Here is a 15423-nt window from a genome sequence, read left to right as displayed (position 1 = left end):
CCCCCACCCCCCCCCACATACTAGTAGTAAGCAGGATAAAAATATGCATTTTCAATGAGCCTCCCTAGTACCCTAACCAGCTAGTCCTGTCTAATACTTGTAGCCTAAATAATCGCCATATGTGGCAGTAGAATACAAGTTGTGTGTGTGTGTGTTTAAATAGAAGTTAATCCAGCTTTGAGCTGGATTAATTCCCAATGAAGCTTGGGGACAGACAGCTGTTTTTCATCTCTTGGCTGGCAATAATGCCCTCAAAAATTCATATTGATTGTTCTGAACCTCTGCTGTACCAAAAATAGGCCCATCTCCTCCAGTCCTTTTATCATACCTGGATGAGAGTATACTAGTCTGAGTTCCTCTAAGAAGTGAATATGACACTTGGGAACCTTTCTTATTTTGGCATGGAGTAAGGAAGTCTTTGAAGCTCTCGTCCTCATCTGGAGAGTTGGGGAGGAGGAATGTTTGCAAAGGAGACATTTGACAAGAAAATCAGTATTAGCCTGTAGGGCAGCAGCAGAGCCAAATAAATCCTGTGCTGGCTCTTATGGCTGAATCCTTGCAAAAATGTTTTTAAGGAATATAGCCCCTGAAGTGATAATATCCCTTAGGCAACAAGGCAGGAACGAATAAAAACCAGGCATAGAAAACAAGGGCTAAAATGATCATGCAAGCACTATTCCCTAAGTATAACCTGCATTTTTCACACTGGACATTCTGAAAACAGAAGTGATTAATTAACTGGGGTTGCAAATGCTTCTTTTTATTCAATGGCTATGGTACCTCAAAATGGGATCTCAGCAGCCAAGTAAATTACATGAAGATTCTATTTTAAAATCTACATATGGAATAACCAATAATCATTCAATAGAGTAGTTAGGAAATATTACTCAAGTTGAGAGGTTAAAATCATATCTAAAGAGTGACTTTTAGAAAAACAAACTAGTTTGCAAGTTTGAATCTTGTCCTTTGCATCCGATGTTCTGTTCCTAAACATATTATGTAAGCAAGTCAGAGTGCACCTAAAATGTGTTTCAATTTGTGTTTATTCTGCTTTTTTATTGCCACATTTGAAAATTAATAATTCAATGTTCTAATATTAGCTGTCATCTTAGCTGTGATAAAATTAATAATTCATCAAACTGATATCAAACAAATGGCACCTTTTTATGCTGGATGAGAAATATACTTTGCTGCATATGTGAAGCTAAATTTTGCTATTTCCTCTACTTATTTCATATGAAATTATATTTTACCAATTAGAATATCATTTTATCAACTTCAGTCAAGTTATAGCTATATGTAAGGAAGGAGTCTATGTAACATCATAGGGTTTTATTCTCCCAGTGTGTTTTCTGAGACAAACCATAATACAAGGAGAACAGTGTTTTTAGGAGACAAAGTACATGAAATCATTTATGTGTCCTTTCCTTCTGATACCACAGCACAAGATTCCCAGAGAATGTATCTACTGTACCTGCAGTGTCCTGGCCTAATTCCAACTTGAGTAATTGCATTCAGCCTACCTAAATTCTTCCTGTAGTTTCATTTTGAAAAGGTATTCTCACTTCCTGGACTAAATTGTTGTGTAGTGTTGTGTGTATTGTTAATCAGGTTCTGTGCTTCTCTCCATAGGAGCTGGCTTTGGTCCAGTTCTGGGCAAAGGGATTCCTGTGAACAGAGAGTATCTTGTGTTAAGTTTGCAAAGCACTCGGAGATCCTTTGGGGTGAAAGGTGCTATGTAAATATAAGGTCAGCCCCATTTTCTAGGGTGAAAATGCATCCAATTCAATACTCAAAAGCTTTTCAAACAATTATCTCACACTAATATTCCACATACATCTTGACACATGTTCAAAATTCACTTTGCTTGAGCATGTGTCCCCCCTGAAGGGTGAAGTTGTGGTTTAAAAAGGCATACAGGAAAATGACTTCAAAAGAGAAAGTGCATCACATCACAGCTAAAGTAGGGGGCCAAATTGTAGCTGGCCCCTAGGCAGGTGTGTGGATTGATGTGTGACACAAAAAATTCTCCCACCTCTTGAATCTGCTGTGCAGGAGGCAACTACAACTGTACCTTCTGCACTCCCTTGAGCACAAGGACTGCTTACAGCAAGCAGGCACCAGATTCTCCAAGGGACAGCAAAGGACATGGGTAGACAGGAGCTACTCATCTGCAACAAGTGGACTGTAACATGGTGCTATTGGCTGCCAAGACATGCTTAGCCTTCCAAAATTCCTGCTGGGCAATGTGATTGTACACCATCCCTTCTCAGGGCTGTTGTTGCAGGATGGAAGTAGAATGAAAAGCCATGCACCAGGCTCAGAAAAACAAACACAATTCTTAAAGTGGTATAAAATGTACAAGCAATATGGCAATAGTGTGACAACTGCATTTTATAAATAAGGATATTTCAAGAACTAGGTAAGTGATGGAGAGTCAAATAAACCCTTCTTATTTATTATTTCCTTTAAGAAGCACCGCGAGGTCCCAGTGACGATCAATGCCTGATGTGCTAGGATCCGTGTGAACTTATTATGAGACATAACCCTTGCCCCTGAGAGCTAACAATCAAAATGGACAAATCAGAGGGAGAATTTAGATAGGCTGAATGTAATTACTCAAGTTGGAATGTGGCCAGGACACTGCAGGTATGGTGGATATAGCACTGGGAAGCTTGTACTGTGATATCAGAAGGAAAGGGCATGAAAATGATTTCATGTAGTTTGCCTTCTAAAAACACAGTTCCCTTTGTATTACGGTTTGTCTAGGAAAACACACTGGGAAAATAAAAATCTATGATGCTACATAGAATGCTTCCTTACAGATGGCTATAATTTGAATGAATGACGCAAGGGGGTCAGGTCATGTGATGCGAGGGGATCAGGGCATGGGAATTCAGTCTCTGAGGAAGGGTTGACAGTCTGGGGGATAATTACCAGATCGAGAAGAAGAAACTGGATGAGGATATATGGCACAGGCCTGGGTCGGTATCCAGAAAGCCAGCAACCAAGCTACTGTGGCCAAGGGAAAAGCCACAGGGTGAAGTCCAAGCAATGAGTCAAGCCAGGGGTCAGGAACCAGGAAACAAAAAATCTGGGGCCAGAGTCCAGGGAAAAGCCAAAACCAAGGTCAGAAACCAGAAAAACCAAAAAGCATGAATCAAGAGGCTTGCCACAGCAGACTAGATCAAAACTGTTGACTTGCCTAGAGATACCAGTAACCCCATGTTAGGCAAAGCAAGCAAAGAGGAGGTATTTACGCCATGTCAGCAATGCATCCAAATAAGCAGTAAGTGACACATGGGACTGACAAACAACAGTGCTCCACCCTCCAGTGCAGTATACTGACAGTCCGCAACAGGAACATCTGCAAAACAATTATGGTGTTTAAGTAGATAAGCCCCAGGCTTATACTCCAAAGCTGTCATGACATGCAACAGCATTATGTCTCACGCATGGTGACTGTTGGCAAATGCTGCACTACCTTTTAATAACCACCACTATTATGACTATTCCATACCATTTTTATTTGTTTCTCTATAATTGCATTGCACTGGGTCTGTGCTTTACAAACAGGTACACATCTACCCCTTCCCTCCATTTTCTTGTATGGCTTTTTTTTTTCTTTTCCCACCCTGAACATCACCACTTCTTTAATTCACCTGCTACACTGTATACTGAAACAGCTTCCATCACTGATTTCTTGGCATCATTTTTCCTTCCCTCTGAGCTGCCACTTGACAATCCTATTAAGATGCGATTGGCTGGCTAGGACTTTGATAACTGTCATTTAACCAGCCTTAAAGGGACAGAATTTCTAATGAAAATTGAATTTGCAAGACTGGATTCCGTGGGGAAATTTCAAATTGACAAATTTTCTGAATGGATCTCTTCTAACCTTGCTTTATATAATATATGCATTTATTGAGTTTAATTTTTGGTTAGTATCAAGAAGCATCGATCTTCAAGATAAATATTGACTTCACCTCACTTTCCCTCAGTCTATATTTACTTCATAAGTCAATAAGTCTTGAAACTGATCTGACAGGAGTCAATAATGGTTTAAAATTCTCAAAATGGCAACTTTGCTGTAAGGTTACAATTCTCCAGAGTTATTGCCTTATACAAACAAAAAGCTCATGGAAACTTAACACTTTACTCTATAAATGAATCATGGAAGATTGCCTGTGTTGTAACGGCTTGAACTAGAGGTACGCATAGTTGCCAAGAGACTTCTACTTCAGGCCGCCCCTGCCATTTCAGCCCTAGACCAGGAATTTTGTACATATTTTAATAGTGACCTATTGAATTCCAACTCTTGCCCTCTGGATCTTAAAAAGTTGATCTCAGCTGTGGAGAAAATGCTGGTTTATTGTTTATTGAATGTGTCAGGGCAAAGCTGTCCTCAGCCCTGGGAAAATATGAAGGCTTGCTGGTGGGTAAACATTGTCATAATGAAGATGCACTTTGTGCCTTCATTTACTCTCTACTGAGGAGACTCATTCATAATTAGCCTGGTTTAAGAAACTTGGTGTCACGTCCTTCCCCTTTCCTCTCCCATGTGTTGACCACATTTCATCCGTATAATTACTATAGGCTTCAACCTTATTTATTTCATGGTGACCTTGCAACAGCAACAAATGCCTTCAAATTTTCCAGAACAAATTCTTTCTTCTTAGGCCTTTTTCTATCACTGGCATCTTTTTCAGAACACAGAAGAAATTGGCTTGCAGGATGGAGTGGTGCCCACCAGGGGCATAGCAGAGCAGCCACTACTCAGGGGCAGCACCAGCTGCTGCTGTGCCAGTCATGGTGTGTGGTCAGCCACCACGTGAGTGGCAGCTCTTTTCACATCCCCCCATCCCTGAACAAGCACTGAAAAGAGACTCGCTGCAGTATAAGTAAAACATTGGGAGAATGCAGAATTGTTCCAAGACTTAGAGGTTCTGCACATGTCTTACGAAGTTCTGGTAAAGTGCTAGGCAAGCTTCACTAGAAATGGACTCAGCAGAAGAAAAAGACACTTGAGCACCTTGCAAATTCTATTTGAGAGAGCAGATTTACAGTATTCTTTTTTGCTTACTGCTGAAGGAAATGAGTGGTATTGGCTTCTGGATTCTGTAAGTGCCTTTGCACTCCATTTTTAGCAACACAAAGTTAGGAAATAACTAAGTCAACCTACTATTTTAATAGCTTTATCCCAAGGAAATTCTATAAATAACCCCTTGTTTTTTATGTTAGATTCTCCATATTCTTGGCATATAATAAAGGGTTCTGATCAATAACGGGTTTTAAGATCAAAAGCAGTCTTATGGTTCCAAGGTGATTAAAATATGAAGTGAAGCATGAAATATCTTTATGAGTACCTACAAACTGTTGGTAATGTAATCTCTTTCAGTCTCGATTTAGAGTAATAACTATAATTGGCTGGGAAATATTTTTTTCCATTCTCCGATTCTGCAAAAATGTTTACTATTTCAAAAAAAAAAATTCCCACACTGCATTTGGGCAAAACAAAGAACTTTGAAAGGTTTTGAGACTGATCATCCCCTAGCCCCCCCCCCTTCCCTAAGTAGCTCATGGGTCAATGGTTTGGACATTCATGTAGGACATGGAAAACCCAAGTTCAAGTCTCTGTTCTTTGGGATCTGGAACCTGATTTTCTATTCTGTTGGAGGTTTATTTTCTACTTGGTATAATTAAGACTCATTAAGGAGAGAACAAAAAAGACAACAAAGGCTGATTTTTATTTTTTTTTAGGTTATTATCTGGAAGAGTAGGAGATCACAGACCTGAAGACCGATCTCCCACATCTGGAGTGAGTGCCCTAACCACTGGTCTTTGGCTACTCAGTGGTGAACTCTCTTACTTCTGACCAGAAACTTCATCCTTTGGCGAAGAATCTTCTGTAATCTACACTGGCAAAAGTCTGTGAAAAGTCTGTTTTAAGGAATCAGTAGTTTCTAAATATACATATGTGATTCTAAGAAAATGGTATAGGCCAACACGGAAGGCGTCTCCATCTTACCGGTAACTGAATGACTTGTGGGTGTTGAAAGTAATTCTTTTAGAAAGTACATTGTTTACTCAGCAACTTGAATAGCTTTCAACTTGTTTTCTAGTTGTAAAGACTGTTCCTCCAGCCTGAGATTTTCTTGACTGAGATCATCACAACCCAAAGCTGCAGTAATTGTGCAACTGAGAAATGCATCCAGAATGATTTCAGAATGGATTAGTTATGCTTTAAAATTCATGTTACAAGGAAAAAGTTCAGGGGGACACCTTGCCTATAAATGATAGCCCCACTGCTTATCTCAACGCAATCATGATTTATCTAGAAGCCTGAGAGGGGAGAATAGTTGCATAGGGTTATTTTATTCTACAGATCTGGAATTGTGATTGTGCAACCAGTGTACACAGATACTTAGGGAAGAGGGGGAAATTTGCTTTTCGTTTACTGTTCTCTAACTTTCTAATAACAATAAGCCTGATCACAGCCTGCCTTCTTTGTGTAAGAAGGAAAATAACAGTGTTTTTATTATTTTTTTAAATATTACAAAAAGGGACAATATGCTAAAAATATGCAGCGAACAAATATCATCTGTACAGACTGGAAGAGAACCTTCATAAATTAACCTTATTAGTGCATTACTGTAAGCGAATGCCAAAAAAGCTCCTAATTTGCATTAAGATAGATTTTTCAGGTTGGCTGCATGATTTAATTAAAGAAAAGATTAAGAATCATTAAACAAGCTGCTCTACCTTGCAATAACAGAATTCATATCTGATTCAGGTTAACGAAAACACAGATGGTGATTCAGTAACTGTTGAGTTGCTGTAACAGAATGAAAATGATCCCATTAGTTCTCTGGAAATGTGAGGGAATTTGAAAATTAGTATGCAGATACATTGTATGGTGCTAGACAGCTTGGTCTGCTTGGATCATCACTGATTACTCTTTGTTTGGGTTGGCAACACTGAACTTAATAAATGAAAAAATGTTCCAGTATACCACAGTTGGAAACTGTTCAAGGTTGAAATAGGTGTGCAGACTTTCAAGAAGAGAGAGTTAAGTAAACAAATGTCAATCAATTTAGGGTTGGCAACATTTTTTTCCTCCAGAATGTCTGTTCTTGAGAAGCAAGTGTCATCACAATTGAAATCCTTTGCTTGATACATATGTTCATGTGGTATTTATTATTACAAAGGTATTTCAAATGCATAGCATTAATTTAGAAAAGGAACCTCTATAGCTTCTTTTAATACCGAGAAGGAAAATAGATCCCAGGAACAGAGGTCAGGTTGTGAATTGTTAAGAAAAATCTATAGATTTTTGTGGAAAAATGTTACATCAGAAGTAGATGTAAAGCACAGGTCAACAGTCGGAATATTTCAATGGATTCAATAAGGATCATAAAATGATTAGTGTAACCCTCTCTGGGAAAGCATTGCTTACTTTAGACAACTAGACTAGTTCAGCAACTCAGTGCATGAAAACTGCAAATCACTCTGACAGAGATAACTGTACTATACAGAATACAATAAATGGATATCAGCACCTCTGTGACTGTAAGTATCTGACTTTTATGATGAATCAGACAAAGAAACTGTACAGAACAGTGAACATTAGGTCCTAAAATGCACATAATAAATGACATTGTTGGGTTAACTTTTATACAGGGAAACAGATATGATGCTACTTTGAAGTTTAAAGTTTATTTTGATCCTTTAATTTTACTGTAAAGTACTTCAAGGCCAAAAGATTGATCAATATGTCGCAACAAAAAAATAAATAGACCAAAACACTCAAGTCTTTTAGGTTAAATGTTCCTTGCTTATCATGTGTTAAGATCTTTCAGAAATGATGTAATACACGGGGGATTATGGCGCTACATTTGCAAACCACCTTTTTTAAAATCATTAATTGACATCATAGAGCCATGTACAACTCACTACTCCCAGAGTGATGGTAATTAATCTTGTGAAACAAAAAAAATGATATTTTAAGTTTTTGGCATAAAAAGTCATAAATGGGTTGTCTTAAGTCTGACTAGTTTTTAACCATCTGATCAAACTTTTTATTTTAACAGTTCTTATGCATTACTTTGTTTCTTAACACTTACATATAAAAGAGCATGTACAGAATAGATATCCTCAGCAACTTGCCAGTGTTTGAAAGCATGTGTTATTACCAACAAGGTCCTCTATGCCCAGCACTCTTTTATGACTTTAAAACCTGTTTGGTCTATGATAAGTGACGGTACTGCAATTTTTTTTATCCCTTGTTTCAGAGTCATAGTAGGTTCTCAAACATGGTAAACTGGGGGGGGGATCATTAGTTTTTTTTTCAGTGCTCCAGTTTGTCATATACAAGCTAAGCACCCTTTCTTTGTACTGAAATCATGGCATGCAGTTTTCAGATAATTAAAGTCCCATCTCCCCTCTGTCCTGGCTCTTCTAGTTAGGATTATAAAGAACTCTAAATTTTATGCATAGTCTTCCCTCTGAAATCTTGTAGTCTATGAAGATGTTAAGGGTTTATGCTATGCATGCCAACATACAGGACTACTTTGAAAGGATTGGATTACTAACGAAAGAGAATAGATCAAGATATTAACTGCCAACTATCAAATGATCACAGGATATTTTGATAGTTGCTGCTGAAAACAAAACTTATGAGCAGATATTTTTAACATGCTGTATTTTTTTTTAAGTAGAAGCTAAAAAGAGTAAAAGTGGCTATTTTGTTTAGTATTTGATTTCTATTACTGTAATTCTGTTTGGATTATAACTGTGAGAAAACCAGAGGTTTTGGTTCATGGGAGACTTGGCACACCACTTCTTGGTTTTGATTCAAGTGGGTTCACATCCCCTGAGTTTCACTTTGACTTTTCAGTTTGAACAAATCCAAGAAACTTCAAAACAAGACTGATGAAACCAGTGACTTTCACATGGTTTCTACCCTAAATTACAAACACTGTCTTTTTCACAATTCCTGGACCCCTTCCATATTCAAAGGGATAACTTTTCCTAATGCCATTAACTCTAGTTATTTTCCAGTGAAGAGAGAGGATGACCAAAATTCTTTTGACTCATCCTTAGAACCTGAGCCCCAAATGTCCTAATGAAATGCATTCATCACTTCAATCTCCTTCAAAGTAGTTCTGCCAATGGGGGGGAGGGGAAGCAGTACTGAGTTCTCAGCTAGCATATTTGTCAAAACCAAAATACATAATTCATACCATCACTCCTTGATTTCATTGACACAGAGCACCTTTGGGTCTGTTTAAAAACAGCAGACAGAAGTACTGCCAGAAGATGCCATTCTCCTAATACTAAGCATTCTCACATTTAGTGGGGTCATCTAAAATGGAAGCTTTAGTGAAGGCACTTGGATGCTTGACAGGACCTTCTTGTAAACTGTGTCCTTGGCCAGTTCAAGAATATCTCCCTTGTGAATATATCACAGAAAACCCTGCACATAGTTCTGGCCCTTGTTAAAAAATAGATAATGAAAAGCAGAGAAACCTCTGGACTATTCAGGAATCATTTTTATAAATACTCTCAATAGAGATGATTACATATTCCAGATGAAATACCTTGGAGACCTACTTATTCCAGTAGACCTCTTTAAAAAAAGGAATTGCTAGTCATTATATATTTATACTAAAACAAAATCTTAAATATCCTCATGCTTTTCTCATCTGATGATCATGGTAGTCCAGTAACTGCTATATTAATGGCTCTCTAAATTTGTGCTTTCTTCTAGGGTGAAATTTTTCTTTAAAAAAACCCAAATCATACTTAACAATCTTGCAACAGCCATTTGCAGGCATCACCTAATTAATCATTCCAGCATGCCTTTAAGATTTTGATAGTATTATTTCTATTTAACAGAATGAGAAAGAATAATAGAGAAATTAACTTAGTTGCAGGTAGGACTAGAACCCAGGGGTCCCGGTCATCAGGCTGTGGTGGTAACTGGAACACCACACCTCTCTTCTTAAAGATTTTTTCCTTCCATGATTCAGTTACAGATCATAATTATCATACTGTCATTAGGTTTTATGATATTATACTGTTCATCCCAAGGCAAGTAAATATACAGTAGGGCAGTTTTGTAATTCTGTGAAGGCCATCGTAACATGTCCAATGTGAAATGCATAGCTGAGTACTTCACAAAATTGTGAAGTGTGCTGCCCTTCATAAAAGTTAGGAACTCACAAGAACAAAAATCTTTGTGTAAATAATTTATGAACAGATACAGAAGTTACATCTGTCAGTTAGATCATCAACCTTGAATAATTAATCTATTTCAATTCTTCGAATAGCATAGATCTCAGCTAGCTGCATGCACTGTTTAGCCTTGTGAAGTGACCAGATACAAAAGCCAGGGATGCAAGGATCCATTATCATGAACCTCAAGAAACACATTAAGTTCAGTAGAACTACATGTTTAAGTGCTACACAATATGAAGAAGAGTTATCAAACTAGATCTGATGTACATAATAGGTGTTCTATCTATTTATAACAGACAAAAATAATATTAACTGTATTCTCAAGCTTTTTCCCTTACTTTGACTGGAATTATAGCCAAGTCACACCACTGAAAATCTTCCATACATAGGGCAAAATATCAGAAACTATCAAAAAGACTGAATTATCTCTCACAATAGGAGATTCACCCTGACTGGTAAAGGTGGAGCAAAGCATATAAAGCTCACAGTTTACCATTCTGTAAATAAAGCACAGTCTCAAGTAATGTATTGAGTATTCAGAAGGAAAGGGACAAAATAAGCAAGAAGCACTTGCTTCAATAATTGTGTCCCTTATTGGGAGTAAACTAATAAACTAATAGGAGGTACCAGAACATGCAGATTATATGTAAAATACACGTACATGCACAAAGCAGGCATTTGTGCTTAGCTACTATTGTGGTGGGCACCGTAAAACAAATGAACAAAAACCTAAGACACATAAATAGATAAAATAGTATAATTTCTGAATCTGAATCTTGACCATATGATTCAATGTTTCTTGGGCACTGTAATATGGAAGATTTCAAATCCTAAAGCTATTTTTATGTCAGTGGTTTGACATGTGAATTTCTTTATGAAGGACTGAATAATGGGCGAGCCTCAGAAATTATATTTGGTTTGCTGAAGTGTAGGGTGAATTGAGTTGGATCCATGATGACAAGGACCTATTGCAAAAAGGAATAGACCTGGAGGAGGAAGAGGACTGGCCTAATGAATTCACCTATGCCCAAAGACAGGAGAAGGGACAGATTTTTATTTGGGTCTTTCCTTCAGGTCAACTTGAGACCAATATATGGGATCATCACTTAGGAGGGAGTGGAATCCTTTTCTTGCCATCAAGCAACCAGGAATAAAAGGCCTTTTAACTTTGCCACTAGAAAGAATGAAATGACTAAAAAGAAGCTAATGCCCAGAAAAACATCTCAAGATTGTGTATATTGTTATATTAACAACAAGTATGGTGTGACAATCAAACATTGCTACATCTAATATCAACTGAAAGCTATTCTTCTCCATTTGGATAAGCAAATATTGCCAGCATTCCTATTCTCTGGAGAATTTCAGATTCATTCAGTTTATGTCTAATCATTACCTCTGTAATAATATATTAAAACAGCTTAATTTTCACCTTTAAAAATAGGAATTTGGAGACAACACGTACACATACTATAAGAAGAGCAACATCTTATGCATTCCAGGCTACCTGAGTACCAAAGAAATCATTTAATTAAAGCAGATCTCTGGTCAAGCTGGCATTTCTTTCTCTTTTAATTGCAACATCCTGTCACACTGAAATTTATTTTATTTTAATTTGTCAGGGTGTGGGAGCACTTCAGAATGTCCAAGACAAAAATCAGGACTGTCAAAAGATCCAGTGCTGCGTCATCACGTAGCAGATGGCCAGGAGCCAGGTCTGTCAACACTTGGCTTTGTACTGTCCGGGGGAGAGAATTTGATTCTTCAGCAGTGTCTAATCAGTTTAAAACAAGTCTGGAAGATGTTACTAAAGGACTAGATGAGATCCAGGCCACAGCAGCCTCTGCATATAAAGAAGTGAAGGATTTTGTTTAAGAATAAAACTAAAGATGTGGAGACAACACTTGACAGATTCAACACTGTTACAACTGTGAATAACAAGGAGTAGTATGCTACTGTGTTTGGAAACAGGACTACTGGTACCTAGAAAAATTAACTCCCTCTTTCTCCTGCAACATCTTTTCTCTCCCCACTTCTTCAGTCTAAGCACAGCCAGTTGTCTAGCTGATTCTGCTGGAAAGGAGACGGTGGCTTGGAAGTACAAAAAGGCGTTGTTTCCTCTGCTTTTCTCCACTCCTTTCACCTTTGCTGACATGGTATTTACTGGATTACAGAGTCTTAGTACAGAACTTATACAATGTCTTCTTTCATAATCATTGTTTTCTAAACTTGCATGTTTCCAAATTGTAATATCTGGCATTTATAAAGCTCTCTAGCAGAACCTTCAATACCTTGCATACAAGGCTTCTTTAAGTCAGCCAGGGTCCTGGAAGAATCTGCTGGACTTTTTAATATACTGCAGTGCTTTGCAAAATATGATTTAGATTAAGAAATTATAGATTAATATATATTTTTCTGGGAATTGATAATAAAAATAATACCTGGGATCCCCAAGTGATCTGCAAATGCCCTGCAATTGGGGAGCCCAGTATATTTCACAATGGACAGGTATTCACATGACAAAAACTATCACCAAAACTGGCACTGATTGTAAACTTTGCTGGCAGTTTTAGAAGACTAAACAAATGAACAGGCATATAGGTTTACCTAGAGCAATCTGTAGGGACATGAGGCTGCAGAGGCTGCACTTTCTTAGTCTGGTGATTAGAAAGTTATGTCTGTCAGTGTCCAAGAGCCCTGATGAAGAAATGTGCATTTTCAAGGTACAAATAAAAAATATCCTTACACTTCTGAAAACAATTACTACAGATCATTAATAGGAGAGAGTAGGGGATGTTCATGCTGTTGCTGTTCCAGGGCTATCAATGTAGTGACTTCTGTGAGTACTAAACGTGCACACATACAGGAACCTGTTAGCAATCGTAAGAGAAATAAGAAAACCAAATCTTTAAATTGGAGTCAGACTCAGCTGGTATTCGGACAACAATATAAACTAGTTCTCACCTCTCTCTGAGTCCAGAAGTGACTTGGAGATCCCAGATATTACTTTTAGTATGAATTCCCAGAAACATAGATATATATATATATAATCTATTAATCTAAATCAGATTTTGCACAGCATTGCAATGTATAAGGACTCCTGGATTCACCTCTCTATAATTAAGCTCTTGGGCTGTTTTGTTGGTGTTGTAAAGCTAGTATTGCCAAAAGTCATCTGGCTTTTTCCCTTATAAGACTGACAGGTTTTTTCTTTGCTAACAAGCCTTTCAATTTTATATATTGTAAGTTTTAGGTGTGGTTATTTTTCACCTTTCACAATGTTATTCCCTATCCATAAAATTATATAAAAATGGTCATCAGTGAAAGGAACTGAAAGGAATGACTGCCATACATTTTAAAGAAAAACCTTAACGTTTATAAAAAAAATAAAGCCCATACTTCTTTTAAAGATCTTGCTCTAAACAAACTGAATTATTCATGCATAGAATTGTACAGCGTTAGAACACCTGTTTTCAATCATGCATAATGTAAAATCACTCATTACCTCACAAGAGCCTCTACATCTCCAGCAATCAAATGGCATTGAAATAGCAAAACAGGTGCTTGGCAGGTGGATCCAAACAGATGTTTTGGGCTTGCATGTCTTTTCTTGTACAGGTGTGACGATCTTGTTTTCAACAGCATAATTGCTATTTAAATAGGTAATATTTAATTCTTATGTGCTTTAATATTTATTTTTGCTTCTTCAATTCCTTTTTCCACTTTACAAACTGCAAAGGCTTCAAGCAGCCTATGAGATGTGTAAAAGCTTTCTGTCTGACTGCTAGGCGGAGCAATGCCAACTGAAAGTACAATTATTCATTCCTAGCTTTCCAACACTGGGATTCTCATTTACCCCACTTTTACACATAGAGTCTCTATTAGAACTCGGTCTCTAGAAAGGAACACTTATTTTAAGCAAAATGCCAGACAACGGATATTGAAAGGGCACTGCGGTCCTATTCCCAGGAATCACTTCTACATTAATAGGATACTCATTAAGAGGGATACAGACCTTTGAAACAGTTAGAAGCAAGCAGGGGTTTTCCTTAGCAATGACATACAGTTTAACAGAAACTGCAAACCGGATAAACACAGGACTACTAACGCGAAGTTCCAAGATATGGGACTTAGCGACCCTTCAGGGCACTTTATTAATTTCAGTGAGGCTCCATGATTGTACCCACTCAAAATCCATTGCAGGATAGCAGCTTTTGTTTTGTAAGCAAGCTAAGAAAGCTGAGAATAAAATTTGCACAAAAAAAAAAAAGACTGCATTTACAGAAAAATCAACCTAAAGGTATTACTGGACTTATACACTTCATTCTCACACACAACAACTTCACTTCCAACAACCAACACTTCCTCCAGACCATGGGCACAGCTATGGGCACCCAAATGACCACACAATTTGCCAAACTTTTTATGGGCCACCTGGAAGAAGAATTCCTCAAAAACTGCACCACCAAACCCATGCTAAGATATATAGATGAAATCTTCATCATTTGGACTGAAAATGTGAAACCTCTGATTGATTTCCATCAAAAATTCAATAGTCACCTCCCCATCAGACTACCTCTTGAATACTCCAACACCAATATTTCCTTTTTAGACACTATGATCTCCAGAATAGTAAAATACAAATCACCAGAACCCATGGACTAACATCCGTATCTACACAGAACCAGCAATCACCCTCAACACACCAAAAAAAGCCAACCCCTCTAATACCACCGAATTTGTGTTGAGAACACCTGCAATTGTCACCTCACAAATCTCAAAATGGCTTTCACTCAACAAGGACACTCCTCCAGAGAGATGAAAGACACTTTTGAAAAAGTCACGCAGATACCACATGAAGAAGTGCTGCACTACAAACAGAAAATTCCCACAAATTGCACACCATTAGTTATGACATACTACCCTTCCCAAGAACCTATATGGAAAATCCTCAAACAATTGCAACCCTTACTACAAAAAGACCCAGTTCTTAAAGAGATATTTCCATTACCACCCATCCTAGCCTTTAAACAAGCACTAAGCCTCGCCAAGCTCATCACCAGACGTAAACTTCCTATGGCCCAAAACACACCAAATGGATCCAGACCATGCCAGGAGAAGAAATGTAAAATCACATTTCTTACACTGCACAACAGTACTATAATAACCACAATAACTACACTGCAC

At 37.7% G+C, this 15423-nt stretch overlaps 1 long non-coding RNA gene across 1 annotated transcript in view; it reads right to left on the bottom strand.

The window, feature by feature from the left end:
• LOC109322612 overlaps positions 1-14761 on the bottom strand; it is a 22469-nt gene extending 7708 nt beyond the window's left edge. The window contains exon 1 of the long non-coding RNA XR_002104434.1: positions 14531-14761. This is a non-coding gene — a long non-coding RNA (uncharacterized LOC109322612). The remainder of the gene's footprint in view (positions 1-14530) is intronic.
• Between the last annotated feature and the right edge of the window lie 662 nt (positions 14762-15423).

This window comes from Crocodylus porosus, unplaced genomic scaffold (assembly GCF_001723895.1).
Source record: "Crocodylus porosus isolate Cpor-Errol unplaced genomic scaffold, CroPor_comp1, whole genome shotgun sequence".
Taxonomy (NCBI): domain Eukaryota; kingdom Metazoa; phylum Chordata; order Crocodylia; family Crocodylidae; genus Crocodylus; species Crocodylus porosus.
Note: the sequence above shows the minus strand (reverse complement) of the source record. Positions and strands in the feature narration are given on the sequence as shown.